General features: G+C 45.5%; 1 pseudogene across 1 annotated transcript in view; it reads left to right on the top strand.

Annotated features, from left to right (window-relative positions):
- The window catches only part of LOC110534823 (stAR-related lipid transfer protein 13-like), a 91,316-nt pseudogene that overhangs the window by 62,013 nt on the left and 13,995 nt on the right, over positions 1 to 15,308 (top strand). Inside the window, exons 5-12 of the transcript XR_016484078.1 lie at positions 2,917 to 2,980; positions 5,070 to 5,372; positions 8,041 to 9,047; positions 9,579 to 9,749; positions 11,490 to 11,649; positions 11,998 to 12,196; positions 12,835 to 13,048; positions 14,628 to 14,742. The product of XR_016484078.1 is annotated as an stAR-related lipid transfer protein 13-like (transcript). The remainder of the gene's footprint in view (positions 1 to 2,916; positions 2,981 to 5,069; positions 5,373 to 8,040; positions 9,048 to 9,578; positions 9,750 to 11,489; positions 11,650 to 11,997; positions 12,197 to 12,834; positions 13,049 to 14,627; positions 14,743 to 15,308) is intronic.

Raw genomic sequence — 15,308 nt, 5'->3', positions numbered from 1 at the left:
ATGGGTAGTAATCCCATGATAAAGTGCAGGGAGATGGGTAGTAATCCCATGATAAAGTTCAGGGAGATGGGTAGTAATCCCATGATAAAGTGCAGGGAGATGGGTAGTAATCCCATGATAAAGTGCAGGGAGATGGGTTCTAATCCCATGATAAAGTGCAGGTAGATGGGTTCTAATCCCATGATAAAGTGCAGGGAGATGGGTAGTAATCCCATGATAAAGTGCAGGGAGATGGGTTATAATCCCATGATAAAGTTCAGGGAGATAGGTACTAATCCCATGATAAAGTGCAGGGAGATGGGTAGTAATCCCATGATAAAGTGCAGGGAGATGGGTAGTAATCCCATGATAAAGTGCAGGGAGATGGGTAGTAATCCCATGATAAAGTGCAGGGAGATAGGTACTAATCCCATGATAAAGTTCAGGGAGATGGGTAGTAATCCCATAATAAAGTGCAGGTAGATGGGTAGTAATCCCATAATAAAGTGCAGGTAGATGGGTAGTAATCCCATGATAAAGTTCAGGGAGATGGGTAGTAATCCCATGATAAAGTTCAGGGAGATGGGTAGTAATCCCATAATAAAGTGCAGGGAGATGGGTAGGGAGTGAATCGTTGATCAGGTTATGAGCTGTGTCTGCTTAAAGACTGTGGTTATGCAAGCAAGGATGAGATGGTCAGGGACCGTAATGTACTGTATATAATGAGGCACACTGAGATAGAGCCTGAGAAGCTGGTTATATATACTCAACAAAAAAAGATGAAACCACTCCCGTGCCACTGCAACCTTAAATGTCCTCGATGATGTCACCGTTGATTCTAAGCAATGCTGTGCTGCTATTTTTATTGACTTGGCCAAAGCTTTTGATACGGTAGATCATTCCAGTCTTGTGGGCCGGCTAAGGAGTATTGGTGTCTCTGAGGTGGCTTTGGCCTGGTTTGCTAACTACCTCTCTCAAAGAGTGTCATGTGTATAAAATCAGAACATCTGCTGTCTACAGCCACTGCCTGTCACCAAGGGAGTACCCCAAGGCTCGATCCTAGGCCCCAAGATCTTCTCAATTTACATCAACAACATAGCTCAGGCAGTAGGAAGCTCTCATCCATTTATGCAGATGATACAGTCTTATACTCAGCTGGCCCCTCCCTGGATTTTGTGTAAAATGCTCTACAACAAAGCTTTCTTAGTGTCTCTCTGTGATGTAAGGAACGTCTCTCTCTCTGTGACGTAAGGAATGTCTCTCTCTGTGTGACCTCTCTCTGTGACGTAAGGATCTCTCTCTCTCTGTGACGTAAGGAATCTCTCTCTCTCTGTGACGTAAGGAATGTCTCTCTCTCTGTGACGTAAGGAATGTCTCTCTCTCTGCGACGTAAGGAATGTCTCTCTCTCTGTGACGTAAGGAATGTCTCTCTCTGTGATGTAAGGAATCTCTCTCTCTCTCTGTGACGTAAGGAATGTCTCTCTCTGTGTGACCTCTCTCTGTGACGTAAGGAATGTCTCTCTCTCTGTGACGTAAGGAATGTCTTTCTCTGTGACGTAAGGAATCTCTCTCTCTCTGTGACGTAAGGAATGTCTCTCTCTGTGACGTAAGGAATGTCTCTCTCTGTGTGACCTCTCTCTGTGACGTAAGGAATGTCTCTCTCTCTGTGACGTAAGGAATGTCTCTCTCTGTGACGTAAGGAATCTCTCTCTCTCTGTGACGTAAGGAATGTCTCTCTCTGTGACGTAAGGAATGTCTATCTCTCTGTGACGTAAGGAATGTCTCTCTCTGTGACGTAAGGAATGTCTCTCTCTCTGTGACGTAAGGAATGTCTCTCTCTGTGTGACCTCTCTCTGTGACGTAAGGAATGTCTCTCTCTCTGTGACGTAAGGAATGTCTCTCTCTGTGACGTAAGGAATGTCTCTCTCTGTGACGTAAGGAATCTCTCTCTCTCTGTGACGTAAGGAATGTCTCTCTCTGTGACGTAAGGAATGTCTATCTCTCTGTGACGTAAGGAATGTCTCTCTCTGTGACATAAGGAATGTCTCTCTCTGTGTGACCTGAGGAATGTCTCTCTCTTTGTGACGTAAGGAATGTCTCTCTCTCTGTGACCTCTCTCTGTGACGTAAGGAATGTCTCTCTGTGTGACGTAAGGAATGTCTCTCTCTCTGTGACGTAAGGAATGTCTCTCTCTCTGTGATGTAGGGAATGTCTCTCTCTCTGTGTGACCTCTCTCTGTGACGTAAGGAATGTCTCTCTCTCTGTGACGTAAGGAATGTCTCTCTCTCCGTGACGCCAGGAATGTCTCTCTCTCTGTGACGTAAGGAATGTCTCTCTCTCTGTGACGTAGGGAATGTCTCTCTCTCTGTGACGTAAGGAATGTCTCTCTGTGTGTGACCTGAGGAATGTCTCTCTCTTTGTGACGTAAGGAATGTCTCTCTCTGTGTGACCTCTCTCTGTGACGTAAGGAATCTCTCTCTGTATGTGGCGTAAGGAATGTCTCTCTCTCTCTGTGTGACGTAAGGAATGTCTCTCTCTCTCTCTGACGCAATGAATGTCTCTCTCTCTGTGACCTGAGGAATGTCTCTCTCTGTGTGACATAAGGAATGTCTCTCTGTGTGACCTGAGGAATGTCTCTCTCTGTGTGACATAAGGAATGTCTCTCTCTGTGACGTAAGGAATGTCTCTCTGTGTGACCTGAGGAATGTCTCTCTGTGTGACCTGAGGAATGTCTCTCTCTGTGTGACCTGAGGAATGTCTCTCTCTGTGTGACCTGAGGAATGTCTCTCTCTGTGTGACCTGAGGAATGTCTCTCTCTGTGTGACCTGAGGAATGTCTCTCTCTGTGTGACCTGAGGAATGTCTCTCTCTGTGTGACCTGAGGAATGTCTCTCTCTGTGTGACCTGAGGAATGTCTCTCTCTGTGTTGTTCTTTCAGACGTCTCAACACCCTGAACAAGTGTTTCTCCATGAAACTAGACGTCAGCCGCCCTAGGAAGAAAGTGAGTTCCTCGATCCTTCTTCGTTCTATTCAAAGGGGCTTTATTGGCATGGGAAACATGTTTACTTTGCCAAAGCAAGTTAAATTAACAAAATTGAGAGGATACAGAACAACATTAGATTTTAGCAGTAAATATTACACTGAGAGAGGTTATAAAAAAGATAGAGACATTTCAGGTGTTATTTTAGCAATGTGCCAATAGTTGTAGTACAAATAGTAGGGGAAGATGTATTTATTTATCTGTTATTTTACCAGGTCAGTTGACTGAGAACACATTCTCATTTACAGCAACGACCTGGGGAATAGTTACAGGGGAGAGGAGGGGGATGAATGAGCCAATTGTAAACTGGGGATTATTAGGTGACCGTGATGGTTTGAGGGCCAGATTGGGAATTTAGCCAGGACACCAGGGTTAACACCCCTACTCTTACGATAAGTGACATGGGATCTTTAATGACCTCAGAGAGTCAGGACACCGGGGTTAACACCCTTACTCTTACGATAAGTGCCATGGGATCTTTAGTGACCTCAGAGAGTCAGGACACCCGTTTAATGTCCCATCCGAAAGACTGCAGTGTCACTGCCCTGGGACGTTGGGATATTTTTTTTAGACCAGAGGAAAGAGTGCCTCCTACTGGCCCTCCAACACCACTTCCAGCAGCATCTGGTCTCCCATCCAGGGACTGACCAGGACCAACCCTGCTTAGCTTCAGAAGCAAGCCAGCAGTGATATGCAGGGTGATATGCAGGGTGATATGCAGGGTGATATGCTGCTGGCAAGATAAAAAAAACAGATAATATTGTTGTTTATGTTCCACCTTTTCTCTCTTCCCCTATCTGTCTGTCTGTCTATCTATCTGTCTATCTGTCTATCTATCTGTCTGTCTGTCTGTCTGTCTGTCTGTCTGTCTGTCTGTCTGTCTGTCTGTCTGTCTGTCTGTCTGTCTGTCTGTCTGTCTGTCTGTCTGTCTGTCTTTCTTTCTCTCTTTCTCTCTTTCTCTCTCATTCTTTATCTCATTCTCTTTCTCTCTCTCTCATTCTCTCTCTCTCTCATGTATATATCCTGTCCTTTATTATCTCCTAATTGGTGTCTTGGTGAATGAAGAAGTCAGTTAAAAGTCTTATTTTATCTCATCTTAACACCATTCACAGTGTATTTGGAGCTGAGATAAGATGAGAGAAAATGTAGCATTTTGTTTGTTTGTCATTTTGTTGTTGTTCATTGTCATCTTGGAATCAGTGAAAAATGAATGACATTAATATTATGGTGAAGTGGATTGTGGCCAGAGCTTTTACGTTGTTCCAGTTCAGAAAGCTACTCGGTGCTGCCACCGTGTGGTAACTTATGGATTTAGCACCATTCAAAGAGAACAACCAAAGCTTTTGTTGTTGTACTTTGACCCATTTATAATAATAGGCCGTTTTTTAAAATTATTTTTTAACTCAAAATATTGAGTGTTTTGTGATTTTCATAAAGTAGTTTACGATTGAGAAATGTGTCTTGCAATAGATCCCTTTCTGTGTTTTTCCGCGCAAGTTGCTGGCAGAACAGTGGGGAATTCTAATTAACGACAAACAAACGCCTCTCCATGTTGCTCGTAAATTTCACATTTCCCACATACGTTTGGATGACAATGGGATATTAAGGCTTGTTTGAATGTCCTGCTTAATATAATGTTTGTCATTGTCGCAAATCAACTGCATTCTACTTACAAAACACTTCAACTTCTTCAACCAGTAGAAAAACGGCTCTTTGGCTAGCTTTTGCTACAGCATATGTCAATGAGCCTTAGCTTTCTAGCTAACAACAACTGCTGAAACCAAAATTCTTATTTTGCAAAGATCACAACCAAATATAATTTTAGAGACTGTTCAAGCTAGAATCGAAAGATAATTGTAAGTATATTACACCCCCCCCCCCCCCCCCCCCCAAAAGTTATTTTAAGAAGTCATGAAAATATAAATCGAGGTTATGTTGAATGGGCGCAGATAGCAATCGCTTTCTTAGCGCTCATCTGTGTGTGGCGTTAGTGTGTCGTGGAAAACGGTCTATAGTAAATACATGCTGTAATAAAATCTACTTTCTCCAGACTGATGATTCAGATGAGGACCCGCTGGCCATCAGTAAGAGATGGACCTTTGAGTGGAACAGCCGGCGCTGGTCCCGCCTCCAGGACATGCACTTCCTGCTGGGCTCGCCCAATGAGAGCAACCCTGAGGGGTGTCAGGGCGAGGGGGAGGGACTCCTGCGGAGCACGGTGAGCAGTGAGAGCGTCTTAACGGACATCAGCGAACCAGAGATCACGGATATATCCTCTCTTCACAGCCAAGAATCTCTAGGAGCCATGCTCCCTGACTCGGTCTCTATGGCATCGCTGGTCGGGCCTTACCAGGTACGTCTGTCTTCATGTCTGCCTCCTATATCTCATGTACTCAATCAATCAAATGTATTTATTAAGCCCTCTTTACATCAGATGTCTCAAAGTGCTGTACAGAAACCCAGCCTAAAACCCCAAACAGCAAGCAATGTAGGTGTAGAAGCACGGTGGCTAGGAAAAACTCCCTAGAAAGGCCAGAACCTAGGAAGAAACCTAGAGAGGAACCAGGCAATGAGGGGTGGTCGGTCCTCTTCTGGCTGTGCCGGGTGGAGATTATAACAGAACATGGCCTAGATGTTCATGGATGATCAGCAGGGTCAAATAATAATAATCACAGTTGTTCTAGAGGTTGCAACAGGACAGCACCTCAGGAGTAAATGTCAGTTGACTTTTCAAAGCCGATCATTCAGAGTATCTCTACCACTCCTGCTGTCTCTAGAGAGTTGAAAACACCAGGTCTGGGACAGGTAGCACGTCCGGTGAACAGGCCAGGGTTCCATAGGCAGACCGCAGGCAGAACAGTTTAAACTGGAGCAGCAGCACGGCCAGGTGGACTGGGGACAGCAAGGAGTCATCATGCCAGGTAGTTCTGAGGCATGGTCCTAGGGCTCAGGTCCTCCGAGGGAGAGAAAGAGAGAATTAGAGAGAGCATTTTTAAATTCACACAGGACACCGGATAAGACAGGAGAAGTACTCCAGATATAACAAACTGACCCTAGCCCCCCGACACATAAACTACTGCAGCATAAATACTGGAGGCTGAGACAGTAGGGGTCGGGAGACTCTGTAGCCCCATCCAATGATACCCGCGGACAGGGCCAAACAGGAAGGATATAACCCCACCCACTTTGCCAAAGCACAGCCCCTACACCACTAGAGGGATATCTTCAACCACCAACTTACCATCCTGAGACAAGGCCGAGTATAGCCCACAAAGATCTCAAGGGGGGGGCGCCAACCCAGACAGGAAGATCACGTCAGTGACTCAACCCACTCAAGTGACACACCCCTCCTAGGGTCGGCATGAAAGTAGCGTACTAGTAGGTATGTACGGCAGGACCAGATCAGAGAGATAGGTAGGAGCAAGTTCATGTAATGCTTTGTAGGTTAGCAGTAGAACATTGAAATCAGCCCTTGCCTTGACAGGAAGCCAGTGTAGGGAGGCTAGCACTGGAGTAATATGATCACATTTTTGGGGTTCTAGTCAAGATTCTAGCAGCCGTGTTTAACACAAATTCAACATAGAGAGGCTTTATTGAGTGTCTCCCTTGATCTAGGTCCTGGCATAGTTGTGCAGACTCAGGACAACTGAGCTTTCGAGAAATACACAGTTTTAAAGAGGAGTCCGTAATTTGCTTTCTAATGATCATGATCTTTTCCTCAAAGAAGTTAATGAATTTATTACTGCTGAAGTGAAAGCCATCCTCTCTTGGGGAATGCTGATGACTGTGACAGTGAGTAGGTCCCAGAGACATGTTGGACAAAACATGAGCTGATGATGGCTCCGAAAGCCTTTTGGAGTGGGTCTGTGGATTTTTCCAATTTCCATGTGAATATTAAAGTCACCAAAAATGTGAATATTATCTGCTATGACTTCAAGGTCCGATAGGAATTCAGGGAACTCAGTGAGGAACGCTGTATATGGCCCAGGAGGCCTGTAGCTAAGGGAACTCAGTGAGGAACGCTGTAAATGGCCCAGGAGGCCTGTAGCTAAGGGAACTCAGTGAGGAACGCTGTATATGGCCCAGGAGGCCTGTAGCTAAGGGAACTCAGTGAGGAACGCTGTATATGGCCCAGGAGGCCTGTAGCTAAGGGAACTCAGTGAGGAACGCTGTAAATGGCCCAGGAGGCCTGTAGCTAAGGGAACTCAGTGAGGAACGCTGTAAATGGCCCAGGAGGCCTGTAGCTAAGGGAACTCAGTGAGGAACGCTGTATATGGCCCAGGAGGCCTGTAGCTAAGGGAACTCAGTGAGGAACGCTGTATATGGCCCAGGAGGCCTGTAGCTAAGGGAACTCAGTGAGGAACGCTGTAAATGGCCCAGGAGGCCTGTAGCTAAGGGAACTCAGTGAGGAACGCTGTAAATGGCCCAGGAGGCCTGTAGCTAAGGGAACTCAGTGAGGAACGCTGTAAATGGCCCAGGAGGCCTGTAGCTAAGGGAACTCCGTGAGGAACGCTGTAAATGGCCCAGGAGGCCTGTAGCTAAGGGAACTCCGTGAGGAACGCTGTAAATGGCCCAGGAGGCCTGTAGCTAAGGGAACTCCGTGAGGAACGCTGTAAATGGCCCAGGAGGCCTGTAGCTATAAAAAGTAATTGAGCTGCATAGATTTCATGACGAGAAGCTCAAAAGACGAACACGTCATTTTTTGTTGTAAATTTACATTTTCTGTCTTAAATGTTAGCAACACCTCCGCCTTTGCGGGATGCGCAGGGGGATATGGTCACTAACATAACCAGGAGGTGAGGCCTCATTTAACACAGTCAATTCATCCGACTTAAGCCATGTTTCAGTCAGGCCAATCACATCAGGACTTTGATCATTGATTAGTTGATTGACTATAACTGTCTTTGAAGTGAGGGATCTATCATTAAGTAGTCCTATTTTGAGATGTGATTTTTTAGTAATCTTGCTGATGTATTGTGTAAAGCGAGTAATTATGTATATTTAATTATTGTTTTTACCAGCCTCCGAGGGACATGTCCCACTACAACTCTCTACCAATCAAAAGCAGCCGTCATGGCCAGGGTGGGCGGAGTCCGGCAAAGTCCTTCCTGCGTCGCATGGAGATGATGCGTACGTGGGGGCCGTCCTTCAGGAGGAAGACAGGAAGTGGACGGGCTCTGGTCATCAGTGGGCCGGTCTTACTGGGGCAGGATCCGCAGGCACTACAGACACTCCACTGTGTCCCCATCAACCAATCAGATGGCAGTCCTCATCCTCTCCACCAATCAGACAACATCACATCCCCTGTTGCCCATGGAGATGGCAGCGAGGGCCAATCAGAGACAAGCAGTGTGAGTTCCATGAGTCCTAGTGTGAGGCAGAGAGTCTCTAAGCCTCGGCCTAAAAGAGGACGTGTTTACCTAGAAGACACGGAGCTGCTCTCTGGCGCCCCCCATGGCTGGAGGACTGAAGCACAACAGAGCCTGTTCAGCAGGAACCACTTCCACTTCCGCTCATACGAGGACCTGCTGGTCCACATCCCCAAGGACCACAAACCAGGCACCTTCCCCAAAGCCCTGTCTATAGAGAGCCTAGCCCCTGTCACCGACCACCAGCACCAGACCCCCTCTCCCTCTCCGCTCTACCCCAGTCAAGGCTCCCCCTGGGAAGGCATGGCTCTGTCCAAGAAGCCTCCCTGTCCTGGAGCTCCGCGTGGCAGCAGGGTGAGTGTGTATGACAACGTCCCCGGGTCTCACCTTTACACGTCCACAGGTGACCTGCTAGATGTCGACCGAGACGATCACCTGTTCCCCCACCTGGATGACATCATCAGTCACGTCAGCGGTCTGCAGCAGATTGTAGACCACTGGAGTCGCAGCATGCTGACAGAGGGACAGGAGGGGGAGGCAGGGAACGAGGAGGAGGGGGGAGAGGGTGAGAGAGACGGGGTCTCCCTAAATGATACGGACCCTACAGGGACCAGAGAGAGGAGAGACTCTGGAGTGGGAGCTTCCCTTACGAGACCACGGTGAGTGTCTGTCTCTCTAACGAGACCACGGTGTCTGTCTCTCTAACGAGACCACAGTGAGTGTCTGTCTCTCTGACCTGTATGTATCCTGGTCAGTCTCTCTGAGATTAACCTTTTAAACTTGTTGAGACTGGAGCAGAAACATGAACAACTAGTCTTTTAAAGATAAGAATCCTTATTCCACAGCAGCTCTCTCTGTCTCGGTGTCTCTCCCTCTCTCCCTCTCTTCGTCTCTCTCTCTGTCTCTCTGTCTGTCTGTCTCAATTCAATTCAATTCAAGGGCTTTATTGACATGGGAAACATGTGTTAACATTGCCAAAGAAAGTGAGGTAGATAATAAAGTGAATATATAAAGTGAAATAAACAATAAACAATAAAAATGAACAGTAAACATTACACATACAGAAGTTTCAAAACAATAAAGAAATTCTCTGTCTGTCTGTCTCTCTCTCTCTCTCTCTCTCTCTCTCTCTCTCTCTCTCTCTCTCTCTCTCTCTCTCTCTCTCTCTGTGTCTCTCTCGCTCTCTCTAGTCACCGGTGGCCGAGCTTCCGCCTGTCTGATCGTCTGAGCCAATCAGACTCCTCGCTACAGATCAGTACCCAATCAGCTGTCCAGCTCAGCTTGCTCAAGAAGTTCTCTCTGCTCCGACTCACAGCCATCATGGAGAAATACTCCACGTCTAACAAACATGGTTGGACCTGGTAGGCACACACACACACACACACACACACACACACACACACATATATATATATACAGTGCCTTCCGAAAGTATTCGGCCCCCTTCAACTTTGCGACCTTTTGCCACATTTCAGGCATAAAGATATAAAACTGTATTTTTTTGTGAAGAATCAACAACAAGTGGGACACAATCATGAAGTGGAACGACATTTATTGGATATTTCAAACTTTTTTAACAAATCAAAAACTGAAAAATTGGGCGTGCAAAATTATTCAGCCCCTTTACTTTCAGTGCAGCAAACTCTCTCCAGAAGTTCAGTGAGGATCTCTGAATGATCCAATGTTGACCTAAATGACTAATGATGATAAATACAATCCACCTGTGTGTAATCAAGTCTCCGTATAAATGCACCTGCACTGTGATAGTCTCAGAGGTCCGTTAAAAGCGCAGAGAGCATCATGAAGAACAAGGAACACACCAGGCAGGTCCGAGATACTGTTGTGAAGAAGTTTAAAGCCGGATTTGGATACAAAAAGATTTCCCAAGCTTTAAACATCCCAAGAAGCACTGTGCAAGCGATAATATTGAAATGGAAGGAGTATCAGACCACTGCAAATCTGCCAAGACCTGGCCGTCCCTCTAAACTTTCAGCTCATACAAGGAGAAGACTGATCAGAGATGCAGCCAAGAGGCCCATGATCACTCTGGATGAACTGCAGAGATCTACAGCTGAGGTGGGAGACTCTGTCCATAGGACAACAATCAGTCGTATATTGCACAAATCTGGCCTTTATGGAAGAGTGGCAAGAAGAAAGCCATTTCTTAAAGATATCCATAAAAAGTGTCGTTTAAAGTTTGCCACAAGCCACCTGGGAGACACACCAAACATGTGGAAGAAGGTGCTCGGGTCAGATGAAACCAAAATTGAACTGTTTGGCAACAATGCAAAACGTTATGTTTGGCGTAAAAGCATCACAGCTGAACACACCATCCCCACTGTCAAACATGGTGGTGGCAGCATCATGGTTTGGGCCTGCTTTTCTTCAGCAGGGACAGGGAAGATGGTTAAAATTGATGGGAAGATGGATAGAGCCAAATACAGAACCATTCTGGAAGAAAACCTGATGGAGTCTGCAAAAGACCTGAGACTGGGACGGAGATTTGTCTTCCAACAAGACAATGATCCAAAACATAAAGCAAAATCTACAATGGAATGGTTGAAAAATAAACATATCCCGGTGTTAGAATGGCCAAGTCAAAGTCCAGACCTGAATCCAATCGAGAATCTGTGGAAAGAACTGAAAACTGCTGTTCACAAATGCTCTCCATCCAACCTCACTGAGCTCGAGCTGTTTTGCAAGGAGGAATGGGAAAAAAATTCAGTCTCTCGATGTGCATAACTGATAGAGACATACCCCAAGCGACTTACAGCTGTAATCGCAGCAAAAGGTGGCGCTACAAAGTATTAACTTAAGGGGGCTAAATAATTTTGCACGCCCAATTTTTCAGTTTTTGATTTGTTAAAAAAGTTTGAAATATCCAATAAATGTCGTTCCACTTCATGATTGTGTCCCACTTGTTGTTGATTCTTCACAAAAAAATACAGTTTTATATCTTTATGTTTGAAGCCTGAAATGTGGCAAAAGGTCGCAAAGTTCAAGGGGGCCGAATACTTTCGCAAGGCACTGTATATATACACACACACACACACACACACACACAGTCATCTTCTCCTCCTCTCTCTCTCTCTCTCTCCCAGGTCTGTCCCTACGTTTCTGAAGCGTATGAAGGTTGAAGACAGTAGAGAGAAGGGTGTGTTTGGGGTTCCCCTCATAGTACATACACAGCGTTGTGGTTACCCTCTACCCCTCTGTCTACAGCAGGCCCTGAGTCATCTCAGAATGCACTGCCTTGACCAGGTACACACACACACACCCTTTACCTAGTCACACACACACACACACACACACACACACACACACACCCTTTACCTAGTCACACACACCTTACCTAGTCACACACACACACACGCGCACACCCCTTACCTAGTCACACACACACACGCACACCATTTACCTAGTCTCTCACACACACACACACACACACACACACACACATATGTCACACACACACACTGTGTATGTGTGCACACTAACATGCTAACAGTTTTGCAAGTTGAGTTTAAGTCTTGTGACTTTTGAGACAGGAGTGCAACTCTCCCTCTCCCCCTCCCCTCCCCCTCTCCCTCTCTCCACCTGTCTCTCTAGGTGGGTCTGTTCCGTAAGTCTGGTGTAAAGTCCCGTATCCAGGCGTTGAGACAGGAGTGTGAGACCAGTCCTGACAGTGTGTGTTACGAGGACCAGTCAGCGTACGACGTAGCAGACATGGTTAAACAGTTTTTCAGAGACCTTCCTGAACCTCTACTGACCAGCAAGCTGGGAGAGACCTTCCTACACATCTACCAGTGTAAGAACACACACACACACACACACACACACACACACACACACACACACACACACACACACACCACACCCACACACCACACACACACACACACCACACACCACACACCACACACACACACCACACACACACACACCACACACACACACACCACACACCACACACACACACCACACACACACCACAATGGGGCGGCAGGTTAGCCTAGTGGTTAGAGCGTTGGACTAGTAACCGGAAGGTTTGCAAGTTTAAATCCCCGAGCTGACAAGGTACAAATCTGTCGTTCTGCCCCTGAACAGGCAGTTAACCCACTGTTCCTAGACCAGTTAACCCCACTGTTCCTAGACCGTCATTGAAAATAAGAATTTGTTCTTAACTGATTTGCCTAGTTAAATAAAGGTAAAAAAAATAAATAAAAAAAAAACACCACACATTTATAATTCCCTTTCTCAATTTAATGCTTTTCAAAGATATGACTGATCACCTCTTAGTTGGCGTATTGTTTAAAAATATATATATTTTCAGTTTTATGCAGTTTATAAAACTACAGATTGTTCAAGGATATTTAACAAACTAACATGATGAAAAACTCACAACAACGACAAGTCAGTGAACTCTCTCTCTCTCTCTCGCTCTAGACGTACCTAATGAGCACAGGTTGCAGGCCGTGAGGGCGGCCATCTTGCTGATGTCAGACGAGAACAGGGAAGTGCTCCAGACACTGCTCTTCTTTCTGCGCGATGTCACTTCCTGTGTCGAGGAGAACCAGATGACCCCTATGAACCTGGCTGTGTGTCTGGGCCCCTCTCTGTTCCATCTCAACATACTGAAGAACGGCAACCTGTGCCCCAGGTACAAACAAACACACACACACACTCTTATTCTGAGTGCACAATTTAGAAGGAACCGGCCAGGAAGCATTTAGTTGGACGCTGAATACCTGTAAACACGACTGATAAAACACACACAGAACATCTGCTAACCTGTACTGCATTAACAATGTCTATTTTAACAGCTGGGGGTTTAGTTCTAACAGATGGGGGTTTAGTTCTAACGGCTGGGGGTTTAGTTCTAACAGCTGGGGGTTTAGTTCTAACGGCTGGGGGTTTAGTTTGAACAGATGGGGGTTTAGTTCTAATAGCTGGGGGTTTAGTTCTAATAGCTGGGGGTTTAGTTCTAACGGCTGGGGGTTTAGTTTGAACAGATGGGGGTTTAGTTCTAACAGCTGGGGGTTTAGTTCTAATAGCTGGGGGTTTAGTTCTAACAGCTGGGGGTTTAGTTCTAACGGCTGGGGGTTTAGTTCTAACAGCTGGGGGTTTAGTTTGAACAGATGGGGGTTTAGTTTGAACAGATGGGGTTTAGTTCTAACAGATGTGGGTTTATTTCTTTATTTTTTAATTTGTTTTATTTTTTTTATTTTTTATCTTTATTTAACCTTTATTTAACTAGGCAAGTCAGTTAAGAACAAATTCTTATTTTCAATGATGGCCTAGGAACAGTGGGTTAACTGCCTGTTCAGGGGCAGAATGACAGATTTGTACCTTGTCAGCTCGGGGATTTTATCTTGCAACCTTTCGGTTACTAGTCCAACACTCTAACCACTAGGCTTTAGTTTAGTTTAGTTCTAACAGATGGGGGTTTAGTTTGAACAGATGGGGGTTTAGTTCTAACAGATGGGGGTTAGTTTGAACAGATGGGGGTTTAGTTTGAACAGATGGGGGTTTAGTTTGAACAGATGGGGGTTTAGTTCGAACAGATGGGAGTTTAGTTCTAACAGATGGAGGTTTAGTTCTAACATATGGGGTTTAGTTCTAACAGCTGGGGGTTTAGTTCTACCAGCTGGGGGTTTAGTTCTAACAAATGGGGGTTTAGTTCTAACAGATGGGGGTTCAGTTCTAACAGCTGGGGGTTTAGTTCTAATAGCTGGGGGTTTAGTTCTAACAGCTGGGGGTTTAGTTCTAACAGCTGGGGGTTTAGTTCTAACAGATGGGGGTTTAGTTCTAACAGATGGGGGTTTAGTTCTAACAGCTGGGGTTTAGTTCTAACAGATGGGGGTTTAGTTCTAACAAATGGGGGTTTAGTTCTAACAGATGGGGGTTTAGTTCTAACAGATGGGGTTTAGTTCTAACGGATGGGGTTTAGTTATAACAGATGGGGTTTAGTTCTAACGGATGGGGTTTAGTTATAACAGATGGGGGTTTAGTTAAAACAGCTGGGGGTTTAGTTAGAACAGATGGGGGTTTAGTTCTAACAGATGGGGGTTTAGTTCTAACGGATGGGGGTTAGTTTGAACAGATGGGGGTTTAGTTATAACAGATGGGGGTTTAGTTAAAACAGCTGGGGGTTTAGTTATAACAGATGGAGTTTAGTTATAACAGATGGGGTTTAGTTCCCCTCAGTTACTAACTCCTCCCCTCCTCTCCTCCTATAGGTCCATCCAGAGGAAGTATGCTACTGGTCGGCCAGACCAGAAGGACCTTAATGAGAACCTTGCTGCCACACAGGGCCTGTCTCACATGATCACTGAGTGCCAACACCTGTTCGAGGTGAGACTGTCTGCCTGTCTGTCTGTCTGCCTGTCTGTCTGTCTGCCCAATGCCTTTTTCAAGAGGTTTTACAGTCCTATAGCGCCTAGCTAATATCTAGGTCAGGATTCACACAAACTACACCGTGCTGACACTGCACTGCACATTTAAAGAGCCTTTCACTGACATTTGCAGAAATTGCTTTTTTTGTTGCTGTGGATGTCTGCTCAAGCATCTTTTAAATCACCTTTTAAAAGTCAAAGGCAGTGGGCTGTCTGTCTGTTGCAGTTTGTTTAAATCCTGACCCAGATATAACCTAGTTAACCAGTTAGTTTAAATCCTGACCCAGGTATAACCTAGTTAACCAGTTTGTTTAAATAATGACCAGGGTATAACCTAGTTAACCAGTTTGTTTAAATCCTGACCCAGGTATAACCTAGTTAACCAGTTTGTTAACATCCTGACCCAGGTATAACCTAGTTAACCAGTTTGTTTAAATAATGACCAGGGTATAACCTAGTTAACCAGTTAGTTTAAATCCTGACCCAGATATAACCTGGTTAACCAGTTTGTTTAAATCCTGACCC

The sequence above is a fragment of the Oncorhynchus mykiss genome, chromosome 10 (assembly GCF_057628025.1).
Source record: "Oncorhynchus mykiss isolate SJ-2025 chromosome 10, ASM5762802v1, whole genome shotgun sequence".
Classification (NCBI taxonomy): domain Eukaryota; kingdom Metazoa; phylum Chordata; class Actinopteri; order Salmoniformes; family Salmonidae; genus Oncorhynchus; species Oncorhynchus mykiss.
The sequence above is the reverse complement of the archived record's forward strand: the minus strand, read 5'-3'. Positions and strand labels throughout refer to the sequence as shown.